The 17125-nt window shown below is 41.0% G+C and overlaps 1 long non-coding RNA gene across 1 annotated transcript; it reads left to right on the top strand.

Annotated features, from left to right (window-relative positions):
- Nucleotides 1-14996: 14996 nt before the first annotated feature.
- LOC118162672 lies at nucleotides 14997-16764 on the top strand. The gene is made up of 2 exons (XR_004748559.1): nucleotides 14997-15178; nucleotides 16000-16764. It is a non-coding gene; the product is annotated as an uncharacterized LOC118162672 (long non-coding RNA).
- Nucleotides 16765-17125: the final 361 nt, after the last annotated feature.

The raw sequence follows: 17125 nt of genomic DNA, 5'->3' as shown, positions 1-17125 counted from the left end.
ACCAGACAAATAGGGATTATTTAACCTGCATAGTAAAAGCAAAGATTATGTAAACTTCCCAACGGCTTTTGCAAGTTCAGCTGAACTTTGCAAGTTCAGTTTCTTGCATTTTAGGTGAAGAATCCCTCAATAAAGTGCAAATGAGTAAAGAGAGAGATATACATGTCATGTTGGGCAGTATTTTTCCTCAGGTTTGTGTTCTTATAATAACAAATTCTGAGTTTCCCTCTTGTAGATGGTTAGATGGACACTGCGCATTTGGTACTTCTTGGTAGATAGAGCAGGTCGTAAGAATGAACTGATTCGAGCCATATAAAACATCAGCCAACAGCAGCCATAGTTCCTACTCTCTCCTATAAACCGAATGCATAATCTTAGTAAATATGATTTCCTGGGGTAACGAGTTTGGTCGTATTAATAGATTTAAGCTTTTGAAAATGTAACTTGTTTGACTGTCCAGCTTTAGAAAAGGTGATAATAGGAAAGGAAGAATGAATGCAGCAGAGAAAATTAAGGAAAAGGGAAGCACAGAGAGAGAATCTGCACAGCTGCAGAAAAGGCAGTGTTGCTTCACATACCTGTCAGGAAAAAAACGGTAAAAGTGTGACCAACTGATTTTACAAGACCATTTATGCAAGCATAAAGTTACCCACATGAAATATAAAGAAAAGGCCTGAAAAAGCAAAGCCATAAAAGTAGGAAAAAAAAAAAAAAAAAAAAAAAAAAACTTTGCATAATGTGGCATTCCTAAGTCAACAAGACCTGTTAAGAGGAAATCTGAAAGTGATTTAAAATAGGGAGTTAACTCTGAATAGTGAATGATGTTAGAAAAGTAGAACCCAAGGTGCTGCGGCTGCTCTGGATGGACCATTTTATTCAGCCAGTTAGCACAGGAAAAGCGATGCAGTTATTTAAATAAGGCTCAAAATTTAATCCATTAGGTATCATCACTCTGTATCATTATGATCTTAAAGTTTTTAGATCAAAGCAAATCATAATATTTTCATAAATTTTACTGTATTTGAAGACTGTTATTCAATACTTATTCATCCACTGGATATCACATTTTTTTATAATAAGCTGTCTGATCGGAGAAAGAAAATCAGGTCTATATTCTCATGTGACTTATATGAGAATATTGATTTTATGGTTAACAAAAAGAAAATAGCCAAGAACAAGCACTTCACAAAAATCTTCAGGATCTGTTCAGACTATATAATAAATAAATGGCTAGAAATAACAGACACAGCTAGAGAAATCAAGGTTGTTTTGAGAAAGACCTGTAAAAAGTACAATACTGAATCTAAAAAAATACTGAATCTGCAGTGACCTGATCCACTTCACAACCTTGATGTATCCTATAATCCTAGCAAAGATGACTGTACAATATTTCTAGGTGACAGCTACAAGATATAACCAAACCATTTTATTTCTGTGATCTACAATGGTGAAGTGACACACAATAATTAGTTACTTTGGGATTTATCACAAGCTTGTGATTCCATTTTGCAAGGAATCAAATGTTACATCAGACGTTGCAGGCGTGTGCTGTAAATTTTTTGCAAAACTGGGGCACACATTCAGTGGGTTAAGCAAGATCTGAAGTTACATTTTCAGAAACTTGTAAAATGGCACAGGAGCTTCCTCCTTTTCTTTGCTAATCCCAGTGCTGCACATAAAGACAAGGTTTAACTCTGACATATTTTAGCAAAGACTGGGCAGGTCAGTACATTTGCTAAGGTGAACTGATGAGTACATTGCTTGCATTTACTGTCCACCAGACGACAAACCCTTTTTATCCTGCAGCAACTTTTTATCTCTAATTGTTTTACATGATCTAATTGTTTACAACATTATGCAACTGTATGCTATTGTCAGATTGCTTCAATATGTGGTTATTTATTTTTTGGCCAATTAAGTATAAGCAGCACTTAGAGTTGTGGGATATTTAGTTAAATTATCTTACTCAAAGCACTCACTGAAAATGTAACAGTTGGTTGAACCTATTGCAAATCTATTTTTTCTCCCTCTGTTTCAGGATCCTTTGCATCCCACTCTCATCACATATATCTGACCCTTTTTCCTAAATATAAGGAAAGCTGTAGTGTCAAGAGTGTCAAGGAGGGAGGCAGGGAGGGAGGAGCAAAAGAATCATTGCAGAATTGTATTACATAAAGTTCTAAAGGATTTCAATCACAAGTAATTTCTTCAATCATTTTAATCAAGCAACAAGAACTCACATTGTGATTACTCTCCACATTTTTTAATAATTGTCCCTTCTGAAATTATGTTAGTCCCCTGATCAGATCTCTCTTAGGAAAGAACCATTTAATCTCTCACTTCTTGGCAAACAGTGTGAAATATGTCAATTCCTGTTGATGAGTCTTTTTAATAAATGTAAAACCAATGACATCACAGGGTGCATGTACTCACTGCAGGAAATTCCAGCTTCTCTGAGGAAAAAAAAAAAAAAAAAAAAAAAATCACCCCAAGCTAGATCCTGTAGATCCTGTGCAATGTCTTATGTCCTAACATGAAACTAAGAAAGGCCTCCTTAATATTTTTCTCATTTCCAAAATTCTTGAGAGCCACAGGTTGATTTGCACTTGCACTTGCCCTTACTAGCTTTCCATCCAAGTCCTATATTTTACAGCTCTCCGAACTTCAGTACACTACATGACAACCCCTACTATCCTGCCATCCATGGGCTTGCTGATATAGAAAATCAAGTAATTAACAGGCAAGGACAGAACTTAAAAAATACGATAATTTTAAGGTCTACTATCCTGTGGCAGTTGTGACACAGATACAGTTTTGTCCCAACTAATTAACACTAACACTGAGGATACTACACAGGAGTGAAATTGCAAGCTGTTTTGTTTGTGTTAATTGCTCTGTTGGCATTATTTACCTGTCCTGCATTAATTTAAGCAAGAACAATTTTTGTTCTTTGGATTTCAGTGAAGATTGTATTAAATATAGCTACTTTCATTTCTTCTGCCACTTTTCCTTTATGTTGCAAAAAGACCAATTTGAAAGGAAAGAAGAACACAGTAAATTTTGTCTCAGTGGGAGATGCACTCACAGTTGGATCCCTTCTTTTTATATTTCTCATAAATGCACAAGTATGTTGCCTCCTGCATTTTCCTAATGACAGAAATTTAAAGTCCTAGACAACAATCAACACTACAGGGGCAAAACTAGTGCAGCTTTATTACTACAGAAATAAAATCAAAAGCTGGATCTGAAGCTGTGCATTTTTCAACTTTTTCTCAATTTCAGTTTTTACCACAACTGTTTATCATTCATGGGAAAAAAAAAAAAAAAAAAAAAAAAAAAAAAGAGAGAGAGCGAGCTTTCAAGTTATTACTGAGTGTATCAGATCATTTTAATTAAGCATGAATAATAAATAGTGAGGGTGGTGTTTTTCTGAGTGAGCATGGTATCCACATGAGTAACATGGTCACAGAGGACTCTGAATCCCAGGCAGGTTAAATAAAGGTTCTAAGTGGCCATGGAATAAGTGAATAAGTGGCAAAACACAGGCATGGATGATGCTACCAGATTGTTCTGAGGACAGGATCCAATCTGGTGAAAAGACTGTGAGGACAAGAGAAATCTGCATGGACAGAAATGCAAACATTCTTAAGGACTCCCACCAGCTGCAGTAAATTTTCATACATTTTATGACATGACATTGTTGAATGTCCATTTAATGCCTAAACCTTAGACTGGGGCAAAATTACGTGAGAATATAAAATCCCTATCCAAATTGACAAGCTCCCAGTCTGTTCAGCCATTTCTAGTTGAAGGAGAGGAAAACACAGCACTAAGATTGTTATTCTGGAGTAGGTTTGTTTGAAAGATTAGGACAGGGTGTTGCTGTCCAAATGCCTTAGAGATTTACTGTGGACAGCAGTGAAGAAAAAGATCAAATTCCCTTTTTGTTTCTTTTGCTTTTTAATGAGAATAAATAATGTGAGATGAAATAATGAAAAAAAAAAAAAGAGAGAGAGAGAGAAAAAGAGAAATATAGAGAGAGGTGTATGTTTGACGCATAAGACCTTGGTAGTAAATTATGATATGTACAGCTATATGACTGAAACAGGATGTTTTTAAGGAAATAAGAAGTTGGGGGATGCACTCAAAGCAACATTCTCCACTCAAACTCTCCTTGATTTAAACAGTGCTACAAGAATCACTAATGCACTCAGGAGATAACTGATGCCCCTCAACTGAAGAAAATTACAGGGAGATCATCACAGAAATACAGCCTTGGCAGAGAGAGATATTATTTTCAGACTCTAGCAACCTCTGCTCAAAAGAAATATAGCCAGAAATATAGCTAATTTACACTGGTGAAAATCTGTGATGAAGCCAATAATTTATTTTAACTAATTATTCTGAAAAGGGGTTAGAATCCTTTCCAGAACCTATAATTTTTCCTCATACCTGATAAAATGTAGTTTAATGGAATTAGATATCACAAGACAGGGACCTTATAATTGTTTGAGAGACTGCATAATGAGGAACTATCTATAAGAAAAGAAATTCCCAATTTCTGGTGTGGACTGGATTGTCAGCTGGCTGGCCATCATCAGCTCTATATTCTAATCAAGTGCAGGGAGGCTCTTCACTGGAAGGTGCATGAATCCGTGCCTTCAAAAAATACAAGCAACAAACCTAGACAAAACTAGTTACTTATTAAGTTTGAAAGACATCAAAACATTTGAGTCTTCCTGAAAAAAATAAGATTTTTTTTTCATATAAGTCAGGAAAAAATATGTACAGCAGTACTGCTTAGATATTGATTTGCACTTATTCTAGCAAGACAAACATTCACATACTCAGGTATGCAAGGGGAATCCTATTACATGCCCTTATAAATGAGGAGGAAGGGAAGGACAGAATTGCATTCTTTCTCCATACACTTTTGATATTAGCACTGCATCTGCTCAGATTACCATGCAGACTGATGTATTGCTATTGACAATATGTTAAGATTTTACTTCCTGAATGAAAAAAATCACTATTTCAATTTACACGTTATTCATAGTGAGCAACACTGTATTGTTATTGCTTTGGCTGCTTTTGTAATTTTTTCCATTCCCAGCAGAAGCAGAACAGGATGCATTACTTAGGCAGCATGAATGATTCACCATTTCTTAGGTGTTATTACAAAACCTGAATTTTGTCAGCTTTTACTGAAGAGCTTTGTTCTTATTTCTCATGTTCAGAGAGCTTCAAAGATTTTCTTTTTTGGTAATAAAAATAGCGGAAATGCAATAGTATTTTTTGAAATTTACATGGCTGTATATATATTTAAAATAAAATAACAATAATACAACAGAGACATGTAACTGATTCTGGTAATGTCTTACAATAATAGCTTTTGCTCTGTCCTGGCTCAGGGACCTAAAGTGCTTTCAAACTGCAACAAACTCTTTATTTGCACCCATACATATCTTCATACACAGCACCATAGAAACTTCCACTGCTGCTGTAGCTGTAGCTCAGTGAAACAGCTATTCACAGCTTGCAACAGCACTATACAGTTGTTATGAGCACCAAATACAGAAGAATATATCCAGTGAAGCAGCAGGGGGATTTAAGGATGCAAAATATAAAGATACTATAAGCTGAACTGGTAGCAATACCTGCAGTTAAGGTTATCTGGCACTTTCCTTTATTAGGTGTTGGCTTCACTTGCTTATGATTATAATTTAACCATTGAGTTAGTTCAATGGTTTTGAGGTTTTCTTTCCCAGATGCCTGTCTCAAGCTGAATTTTCAGCTCAATTTTTTTCCCCACTGTTCCCAAAATGAGTGTATAACTGCTGGGGTGAGTGCCATTGGCATCAGGTGGTTTATATCATATTGGGTTTATGTGGTGAGTTTTTGGTAGTGGGGGGGTCTGCAGGGGTGACCTCTGTCAGAAGACTCCAGAAGCTGTCCCATGTCAGATAACAGCCAGTTTCAGCAGGCTCCAAAGGGACCTGCTGTTGGCCAGAGCCAAGCTTGTAAGTGATGCTGGTTCCACCTCTGGGAGATCAGATTCAAGAAAGAGGAAAAACAAACAGAACAAACAAAACAAAACAAAACAACAACAACAACAACAAAAACTGCTGTGCAACAGCAGCTGGGACACCAAGGAGTGAAAAACAGCCCTGCAGACACCAAGTCCAGTGCAGAAGGAGGACAGGAGGTGCTCCAGGCATGGTGGAAAAGTTTCCTTGCAGCCCATGGAGGAGCCCCCGGTGGAGCAGGTGGATGTGGCCTGGCTGTGAGCCAGGAGCATGTGGCTGCAGCCCATGGAGAGCCCCTGTAGGAGCAGGCCCTAGGCTGGAGCTGCAGCCCGGGGAGAGGAGCCCACGCAGGAGTAGGGGGCCTGGCAGGAGCTGCTGCCCGTGGGGGACCCGTGCTGGAGCAGTTTGCTCCTGGGGGATGGACCCCGTGGTACAGAGCCGTGTGGGAGCAGTTCTTGAAGAGCTGCTGCCTGTGGCTGGCCCGGCAGCCTCAGTTTGGGAAGGACGGCATCCCGTGGGAGGGACCCCACGGGGAGCAGGGGCAGAGAGTGACCGTGAAGGAGCGGCAGAGATGAAATATCGGGAACTGACCGCAGCCCCCATTAACCGTTCCCCTGTGCCGTGTGGGGGGAGGAGGTAGAAGAGGGTGAATGGGGAGAAGGTGTTTTTATTTTGTTTTGTTTTTCAGTTCTCTAGATTGTTAGTAATAGGTAACAAATTAATAACAAATTACTAACAAATAGGTAATAAATTTCTCTAATCTTCCTATGCTGAGTCTGTTTTGCCCATGACAACAGTTGTTGAGTGATCTCCCTGTCCTTAACCCTTGTGCCCTTTTCATATTTTCTACCCCTTTCCCTTTGAGTAGGGAGAGTGAGAGAGAGGTTGTGGTGGAGCTCAGCTGCCCAGCTGGGTAAAACCACCACTAAAGTCACCACGCCAACAGGTCTCAGTGACCACTGATACAGCCAAAGAGCTCTCACGCTGTCAGCTACTGCTGGGAAAGCTCACACAGAAACTGAAAGGCAATAAAACCTCCAGCTTCACAGACCCGACCATGAGAGTATTTCCATCAGTGCTGTGAGTGTGAGTAAAAAATATACTTGGGCCATAAATTATTCTCAGCTGCTTTGTTATGGCATGCTAATGCCCCTAAGGTCTGAATAAAATGTTTGAAAATTAGTGTGAAGGGGGTCACTGAGGTGTTAGAATTGATAATGTTCCTGTTAGAATGCAAAGCTTAACCAAAACTACAAGGCTTCAGAATAAACCTTATTTGGCATTAAATTATGAAGCCCCTGGGTAAAAGCTGGAGACAGACAGTCTCAGAGGGGATCTGTCCAGGGAAGGAAGCAGCAAGAGCTCAGGATGCTGAGTTATGGTCTGCTCTCTGCAACCCCAAAACAGCTTTCCCTTTTGAAGGAGGAGAAATCAACACCACGGACACAGAAAAATCCCTATGGGAATAGTGAATTGGGAAAGTAGCTAGAAATATATATAATAATATAATATATTAGCAGTGTGGAAGAGAGAGCTTGAAGTGGGGGACTGGAGGCCAGGAGGGAGGGCAGGGGCTGGGCTGCAGGCAGGAACCTGCTGAGTGATGGGAGATGGGAGCAGAGCAGGGCACGGCAAGATATGGGAGCAAGGAAAGGCTGGGGACACGGGCACAGGATGCTCCTCTGAAAGCCAGGACCAGAGGCAGTTCTGAATTTCTGCATTCCTCTTCTGCTCTGTTTTTCCCAGTCAGTCTGGAAAAACAGAGTCTGTCATACTGCACCATATGGGCCTATCCTGAGGGCCAGTCATTTGAAATCCGTCACATAAACATGAACTGAGCAAATGACTGGGGCTGTGTTATGCACTTCTGCCTTGTGAGGGGCTGCCATCACTGAGGCACACTGAATATTAATGGATTTTACAACTGCTAGAGGACAAATGAGGATGCAGGCATTGGCAGACCTTGGGAATAAGTCCATATAGTGTTGTGCAACTGAATTTCTGTGTTTTCAGGTTGGGTTATTTTTATTTGTTTGTTTTAGTTAATTTAGTTGGTTGGGCATTCAAAACCTACTGCTATTGGAAAGAAAGCAGAAAAGAAATATTTGGTAGTTATCCATACATGGAATGATCAAGAGCTCCTGTGAGAGAAAGGGGCACGTAGTTCATGGCAGTAACATGCTGCATAAATCCAAAGCTGCTGAATTTATTTTGCAAAGAAAACTTTCCATCTAGCTTTTCCCAACTTTTTCAAGTTTGACTTGCATTTTAGTATTTCCTTACTGTGTAGTGGAATAAAGGAATTATGCAAACTGTGGTGCATAGGGTGCTGGCATCATCTCATCACCTCTCTCTTACATAAGTACCCTGGTATATTTAACTAGGTGAAGTTATAAGGTCATTTTCAGACACAGGAACTAAGTGGTCTGCAAAGCCAGGCACCTCATCCCCAGTCTGGCAGGCTTGCTTAAGAAATGCCAATCTAAATGCTGGAGCAGACATAGAGTGGCTATTGCAGAACATGGCAGGGCCCAAAGAGGCTCTCTAGTGTCACGGGAGACCACAGAGCAGAAAGCTGTTTTGGGAACTACTACGTCTTGTGCAGCAAGTACTTTTCTTCAAGTCTTTTCATAAGCAATTTCTCACCAGCACATGGTTTGATCTGTCAAATAATATACTATATCTACTGATCTAGGTCCCATTTTTGTTGTTTTTCAGAGAAAAGAACCTCAGGGGATCTCTCCTGAGCTAGCATAAATTCTTATTTCATTATAGAACTAATTTCAGTGGTGGCTGAAAAGTGAAAACTACTTAGGATTTGGCATTTGGGACATACTTTGACATCTGTGGACAGTAGAGCTCAGAGAAGACACCAAGTGAGAAATGACTTAAGAGAAAAAAAAAAAAAATAGCCTTTTTTTTTTTTTCTCTCTTGAAAATTATCATTTGGACTTTTTCCATGCCCATAAGCAAAATTCAGGAATGTAGTTAAACCTATGTGCACAACTCCCATTGAAGCTGCTAAGTTTCATATGCTTAGTGAAGGGTAAATAGTTTTCTCTGAGCCTCTGAGTGTTTTATATGCAGATATGATAGAATCTATATGACCATCGTGTACAGTGATTATCCCATTTTATTTCCCTTCAAATGCAAGTAGATTTAGAGAATTAAAATGGTGACAGAAGTTCATCGACAGCATTCTAATTTTTCATTCTTGTAACCCCAACATGACTGCTACAAAGACAGAATTGTGAACTGATGCATTTACAGACTGTGAGCTATGCCCTTTTGGCATTTGCAAAATGAATGTTTAAGATACTGGTATTTGAAAATGTGCCTACTGTACATGTCCAGCAACTTTCTTTTGGCTTTTTAAATCCATATTCCAGTATTAATATCATGATGACTCCAGGAATCAGGACCATTCAATATGCATCCTGGGTGTTAGTCTTTGGAGCATGTTCTTACCATGATAATGGTTTAATGATTGCTTAATACATGAAATGAATTGAACATTTTATAGTATCATCATGCCATCTAGAGGTGGGACATCACTGAGGCTCCCACTTACCTTCATGGCAGGAAAATAAATAAATAAATAAATAAATAAAAAAGATAGAGGTATAGTGGGATAGAAACCTTTCAAGATAGACTTTCATTAGGGTTGAGATAATGGCATGTGGCATTGTGGCATGGGTCCTGTGATGGTGATTGTGTCTGGTGAGTCAGGTCCTGTATCAGGGAAACACTGGAGAGTAAGCCTTTTAGAAGGTGGACTTCTGGGGCTCTGGTTCTGCATAACTTCTGGCCCCAAGCAAATAACACCAAATTCTTTCTCAGTCCTCATATCCCAAATGAGGCCATGATCAGAAATCAGGCTGCCCAACTGTAGCTGATTGGAAATGAGGGACACTCAGAAGACAACCCTGTGCTTTGCATATGCCCTTTACAGAGTTAAGGAGAGGAAAGGGAAGTCTGTTTTGGCAGCCTCAGTGCCAAGACACATGACAAAAGAGTGTCCAATATGCTTGTAATAATGGAGAAAAACCCCTAACTTCAGTGAACTAGCTCCCACCTCTTCATTTACAGACCCCATTAGGGAGAAGGGTCAGGAGGAATGGAAAGCCCAGCACAGCAACTCGAAATATGCCATTTTCAAGGAGATGTTCACTGGGGGCATGGAGTGGACTTTCTACATCTGAACAGTTCACCAACTGTAGAAGCACTGAAGGCCCATTTCCTATAGTTTTGTGTCTGGCACCAAGAAATACATGTACTCTGTCTGTGCTCACTCACAGGGCTCATACTTCACTGTACTTACCTCTGCTGGTCCCTGCATAGACCTTCATCTCGCCTAGTGCCTAAGCTGATGGCAGAGACACTGACAGAGTCCTTCCCCGCTGCCTACATTCTTCCTTTCATTAAATACACTGGAACTCAACATTTGAGGCTACTCTATCAGATTTGGTTTCAGTTAGGCCACGGGTTCTGGCACAATTAGTTAAGGACAGAAAATGTTATTGCGTAAGCCTCATTAGGAAACAAATTAAGATTTAAAAAATAAATAAATAACAACTACAACAACCACTGCTTGTTTACAAAAGAAAAATAAGCCCTGGTCAATCTGTTGCTTTTCTATCCATCTCCAATAGAAACTGTGCTGCATCTGGCACTCCTTATTCACCTGCCTATGAAGTCCTACAAAAATATAAACACTTTAGGGATCAATGCTGCTTGAAGCTGTAAGATGAGTCAGGTCCATTTCAAAAAAAAAAAAAAAGAAAAAGAAAAAGAAACAGCCAGCCTTGCATTCATCACGTTCCCCATCTGCCTTGGCCTTTTGATTACCAGTACATTTCCTACTTCCCTACTTCCCTGAAGTAACAGGTCCCTGAACAGGAATCAAATGTTTCTCACAGAATCACAGAACCACAGGATAATTGAGGCTGGAAGAGGCCCTAGGAAGTCTCTGGTCTAACCTCTGCTCAAGCATGGGCAAGGGTGAGACCAGCTTGCTCAGGCTGTTATCTAATCAGACCTTGAAAACCTGCAAGAACAGACCGCACAACCTCTACAATCAAACTGCACCACAGCCCGACTGTTCTCACAGGGAACAAGTTACTCATTATATCCAGTTGGTTCTTTCAATTTACCCTCTCTGTTTCTTTCCCTCCCACCATGTATCTCTGTGAACAGCCTGGCTCTGTGTTTTTGATTACTTCCTTGTCAGTAGTGGGGTCCCCCAAAATCATCTCACCTCAAGGCTGAACAAGTATCAGTCCCTCAGTCTCTCCCCACAGTAAAAGTGCTCCAGACCCAGTCATCCTGGAGACCCTCTGCTGAACTTCTTTATGTTTCTCTTCTGTTGATTTATATTGATTCTATTTCTTCTTTCTCCTGATGTTTATTGATGTTTCTGGCCTAGGGGCAGCCTTGCTCTCTGGCAAGCCAAATTGCCCAGGGGAGCTAGTCCCAGAAAAGGGGCCCTCAGCTCCCCCAGCCCTCCTTCTTCTTCCATGTGAGGGCATCTCCCATGCCGCTCCCTAACACAGCCGCCTTTGGCCACACATGGACCACTCCACCACAGAGACTTGCTGAGGTCACAGTGGCCACCACTGCCCTGCCTTTGCTCCGGACCCTATAAAACAGGACCCCTGCAGATGCCCCACCATTCGCTGAGCTTCTAGGCCCTCTGACAGCCAGCTTGTGCGGCAGGAAGAAGCCCAGAAGCAGTAAGGCAAGTGGAAGGCTTCCTCAGTGTGAGAGGACAGCAATGCAGTCCAAAGAAGCATCGAGAAGGAATGCAGCTAACAAGGAGGTGTGTCATGGGCAGAGAGAGAGCACCTGCAGCACAACTGACACCAGTGCCCGAGGGACCTCTGGCGCACAGCCCACAGACACTTACAGGTGGTACCATTGGCACCGCAACGATGAAGGGAACAGGCTGCCCCTCAGCCATAGAGCAACTGCAGGCCTGGGCTTAACCATTGGTGCAGTGGTGTCATGGAGCAAAGGCAGGAGCATCATCCGGACAGCTGCATGGAGCAGAGGCATGCCTATGTCCAGAATATAACATGGGACGCAGCCGTGGCCATAAAACAGACGGCAGTGACAAAACCATGCATGGAAATGAAACGGTCAGTGGCGTGGGACCTAGGCATGGAACTGGACAACCCACTGGTTCAGCACCCTTGCCTGAAAGTATTCCTGATGGAAGGCATCCCATTTGGGCAGTCCTGGGCAAGGACTGCCTTGTCCTTCTGCCAAACACTGTGGAGCCCATGGAGCCAGATCCACCAGAAGAGGTGGAGGAACCAATGGATGTGGATCCACCTCGGCCAGATCAGACCTGCGACTACCCTGGCATGTCTTTGCTCTCTGCCATTAGAGCACACCAACAGCATCACAGGAGTGCCCGGAGAGCTCCCTACTCGTCCTTCAGGCTCCGTTCCAAGCATTAGCTTGGAGCCACCAAATACCATGGACATCCTGAAGGCTTACCTGCAAGATGTCCCAGCAATAAAGAACTCTGTTGCCAATTCTCAGGGGTTGTGTGAATGCTTCTTTCCCCTCCCCCAGCCCTTGTGCGAGAGGTGGCATCCCTTCTACACAGAGCCTCAAGGAAGAGCACAAGAGAGGACCCAGCTTCCTTTCAGCTGCTATGCTGGGGTAACAGGAGGAGTCCCTGAGGGCCACCATGCACCTTTAACACTTGTGAAAATAGACTGAGGGGTGAAAACAGTAGTGTGTAAGCAATTATGGGTGGCTAATTTCTTATATTAGGAGTTTCTATATGTGAGTAATTAGTAACTACAGACGTGGAGAAGGCTGAGGTACTCAGCAACTTCTTTACCTCCGTCTGCACTGATAGACGGGCTTCCCAAGTCTTTCATTTCCCTGAACCCGTAGATGGAGGCTTGGAGATCAAAGTTCCAACCATTGTAAATGAAGAGCAGGTTCGAGACCACCTGATGAATCTAAACAGGTAAAAGCCTATCGGACCTGATGACATGAATCCCGGGGTCCTGAGGGAACTGGCTGATGTAGTTGCCAAGCCTCTCTCGATCATAGTTGAAAAGTCCTGGCATTCAGGCGATGTCCCTGGTGAGTGGAAAAATGGAAACATCATGCCCCTACCCTTCAACAATTAAAACAAAGAATTGAACAAAGAGCACTACTCTTCAACAATTAAAACAATTAGGAGACATTTCTTCTCAGAAAGAGCAGACAGGCATTGGAACAGGTTGCCCAGGGAAGTGGTCAAGTCACCATTCCTGGGGGTGTTCAAGGAAAGGTTGGACCTGGTGTGCAGGGATATGGTTTAGTGGGTGACATTGGTAGTAGGGTGATGGTTGGACCAGATGATCCTGAAGGTCTTTTCCAACTTTAATTTTTCTGTGATTCTATGATTCTCTTCTGTCGGGACCCCTGGACCAGACACAGTAATCCAGATGTGGTCTAATACTGGAGAGAGGTGATGATTTCTGCTGATGTTCATCATCAGGAGCAGGCCCTGATCCTTCCAGGGCTGATAGGGGCTGTCTCAGGGCCTTGGCTGCAAAGCTGCCCCCAGGCAATGGTCCCAAGCCTGCAGCACTGCGAGCTCATGCTGAGCAAGTCTTTGCACCTCCTTGCTATTTTTAGGATACATACATTCCTTCCTGTTTCAAAGATCCATAGCTTCTACCTCTCTATATATCTTTTATAAGTGAGTTTCTTATAGCCATATCCTTTGAAATGACATGCCTACCCTACCCATTCCTGTAGTTTTGCTCTTCACACCTACCCATAATACTTCCTTAGCTCATAAGCAAACCTCAGCATTTGTGATAAATTTGTTACATTTGTTAGTGTTTTCTACAGGATTTCCTTTTATTATTTCATGATTTCATTTTCAATGTAGAGCAGAAGATAAATATATTTCATACTCACATGCAAACACTCCTTGTCTTAATATGGGGAGCAAAAATGCAGGAGGAAGAAAAAGACTACAGACAAGGCGGCTGTTGTTAGAAACTGGCAAGAGAGTCATGATTATGTTTAGTTATGATTCTCAACTTCTTTTACCTTCAGGTGATTCTTGTCCTGTTTTTAAGGATACAAGAACAATAAATTAAATAAGGGTATTGCATTGAAAACTACTGAGAAAAACAGAAATATATTTTCCCCATAGCAAAAAATCTATCGCTTGGTTTACTTTATGCCTCATATTACATATAAAACCAATGGCTGAATTTGCTTTACTGTCTACCGTTATATTCCTACATCTAAAAGTACAGAACAAGCAAATGTCAGCATTCAAAAATAATGGAAAAGAAACTCTCAACTCAGCACCCTTGCAAACTAGCATCAAAGGCATTCTAGAAACAACCCTCATCACTAGAAATATATGTCAAAAGTAGTAATTAGTACTGTAATTACATTACAGGCTTGGCATCTGGTTTATATAAACATTTAAGCCCCAAAAAAACGGGTCAGCATGACTTCAGTTGTCACTGACAAATACACAAGATGAGAAGAGACAACCAAAACTCACAAGAATACCATGCTAACTATGTTTGCTTTCATTTGGACAATGCTGCATGGGACACTGATGCTTTCAGCAAGCTCCCAACACCATCTGTGTGCTTCATTCAACAATTCCTCCAATGTAAAATTCATAAGCTGTTTTGAAAGCAAGAACTACTCCATTGCCAGTGAAGTCTTTAACAAAAACAGTCATTTCCATTGTGCTTTGTGCTGCATTTGCTTTTGCTAGAGTGCTAAACACTCACCTCAGCTATGGTGGTAGCTGGGGCTGTTGTGGAGCCTCCACCAAGGAGGGTCTCTGAACTCTGGCAGGTGTACCCATGCCACAGTAGACATGCTATGGCAGCTGAAAACTATATTGCTGAAGCTACTATCTGCAGCTGTGACTCACCATCTTTGAGATATATTGGTCCCCTCACCTGCAGACAACTATTTTAATGGGAAGCAATGACTGGATGATCATAGTTTGCAGTATGGCACTGTAGGAGTTGATTAACTCTGGTTTGCATTTACCTGGACTGTGGAGATCAGCAATCCCCATTGTGGTGTGAAGCATATCTGTGAGTGTGACAGAGTGACCCTAGCTGCCCCTCCTCACCTCTTGTTTGTCACAGTCTCAAGAGGTGAGAGGGATTTGGACTTAGCACCCATATCCCATTTTGGTTTTCCTTTATGGGTTCATGCAGTTGTGTCTCTGAGTCACCATCCCGTTAGTTTCATCTAGCTAGGAGAATTGAAAATTCCTTTTGCATTTATGTTTCCCTTCAGGAAAGTAATGAGATAAAAACCGTGCCAGATCTGATGCCAGAACAGATTTGCCTCCTTCCAGACTCTGAAATTTCCAGCCTTTTAAAACTGCAAAACCTGATACTTTAGAGGAGTAATGGTAATAGTGATAATCATTTCATCTCTGTTCATATAATTAAAGATACTATTCTTATTCATATTTTTTTCTAAAAGCTTTGGAAATCTGCTGTAAAGTATTGTAGATTGAAACTAGCTGCTTTAAGAAGAAAATTTCAGGCTTTAATCTGTATATATTTATTTAGAATGATTGAATACTCTTAATTTACTCCCTTTCAAGATTATCATATGCTCAGTTCCCAAAGTTTGGAGACTTGGTGAAAGTCTCCAAAAAAAAACTAGGCACAAGACTGCTGAATTTGCTTTCTTTCCTAAAAATCAGCTGCTTCTTTTGAGGAACACTGAAAAGTCCCAAGTGCTGACACCTCAAAATTGTCAGTGAAATTTGAGAGAGTTCTGATATATTTATTCTGGTATATATATATATGTTAGAGATAGATGATTCATGTAACTATGTATCATGATATATTTATTAGATAAAAATATATATCTATTAGAATGTGAATGTGCATTTCTCAAGACAGTTTGTAGTCCTTTTGGTTTGTAACAATAGAAGCTCATTTAATTTCATTTTTTACAGGAAATTCAGCTACAGTATGAGGCTTTCGATTTCATGAGCTAATGCTAAGCTTCCCAGCAAGTGCCTGCCTTGTGAGTTAATCTTGCACTCATTATCTACACCAGCAAAAATACACCCTTGTGACTGAAAGAAATGGCACCTTAACAGAAAATAGAAAAGAAAAGCAGCTGCCCACTGTGATGAGAGAAAACAACCTGAGCACAATACTCCTTGAAGACCTGTTTGAATTAATACATAACGACAGCCATCATCAAAACAAAGATAATGTAATAGAGATAAAAAAAAAAAAAAAGGAAAGAAAGAAAGAAAGAAAAACACAATAGTGAGAGGGTGTAGTAATAAAACTGCTTCTGGCAAAAGCATAAATAAGGACTGTACCAATACAACCATGGAAAGAATTAACAGGACTGGATTTCCTTCTAAGCAGTCCAATATTTTTGTGTTATAATGATGAGTAATCAGTTGAAGGAGGGGAAAAAAATATATTATTCCTTCCAGGGTGCATCAAAAGATTTATAAAAATAATTTGCATTCATAAAGCAAGAAAGGTAGTGAGAAACCCAGAGTGTTTTCAAGCGTACCACCTGACTCTCTTTCCAGTTAATGTGCTAATCTTTTATTCTTCATGATTCATCTTGCTGTGCATGTCATTCACATTAACCATCACTCAAACAATTTGCAAGTTGTGTGGTCCCATGGAAACACAGCCCAGAGACTTCCAGGTCCATTCCCCCTGCTCCATGCCATTTGTCCTGGCCTGACCTGCCGTCCTGTGCAGAAGGGCACTGCTGTACAATACTGATTAAAGACAGGTTCTTCTACTTCTCAAAATGAAAAAAAAAAATAAAAAATAAAACAATGCAGTAACAGGGCCCTCAGTACCCACCTACTTTTGTTTAAGTGACTACAGCGAATCTGTATTGTGCACCTCTGTAAGACCAAGAACCTGGACTTGGCTCTTTACTGAAGTCAGCAGCTATTTTGCTGTGGACCAGCTGTACTGGGTCTGGCTGGGATGTTAACTTGCCCTGCAGCAGCCCATACAGTGCTGCGCTCTGCACTTGTAGCTAGAACAGCAGTGGTATCACACCAGTGTTGTGTCTGCTGCTGAGAAGTGCTGGCACAG

This window comes from Oxyura jamaicensis, chromosome 2, assembly GCF_011077185.1.
Source record: "Oxyura jamaicensis isolate SHBP4307 breed ruddy duck chromosome 2, BPBGC_Ojam_1.0, whole genome shotgun sequence".
NCBI lineage: Eukaryota > Metazoa > Chordata > Aves > Anseriformes > Anatidae > Oxyura > Oxyura jamaicensis.
Note: the sequence above shows the minus strand (reverse complement) of the source record. Positions and strands in the feature narration are given on the sequence as shown.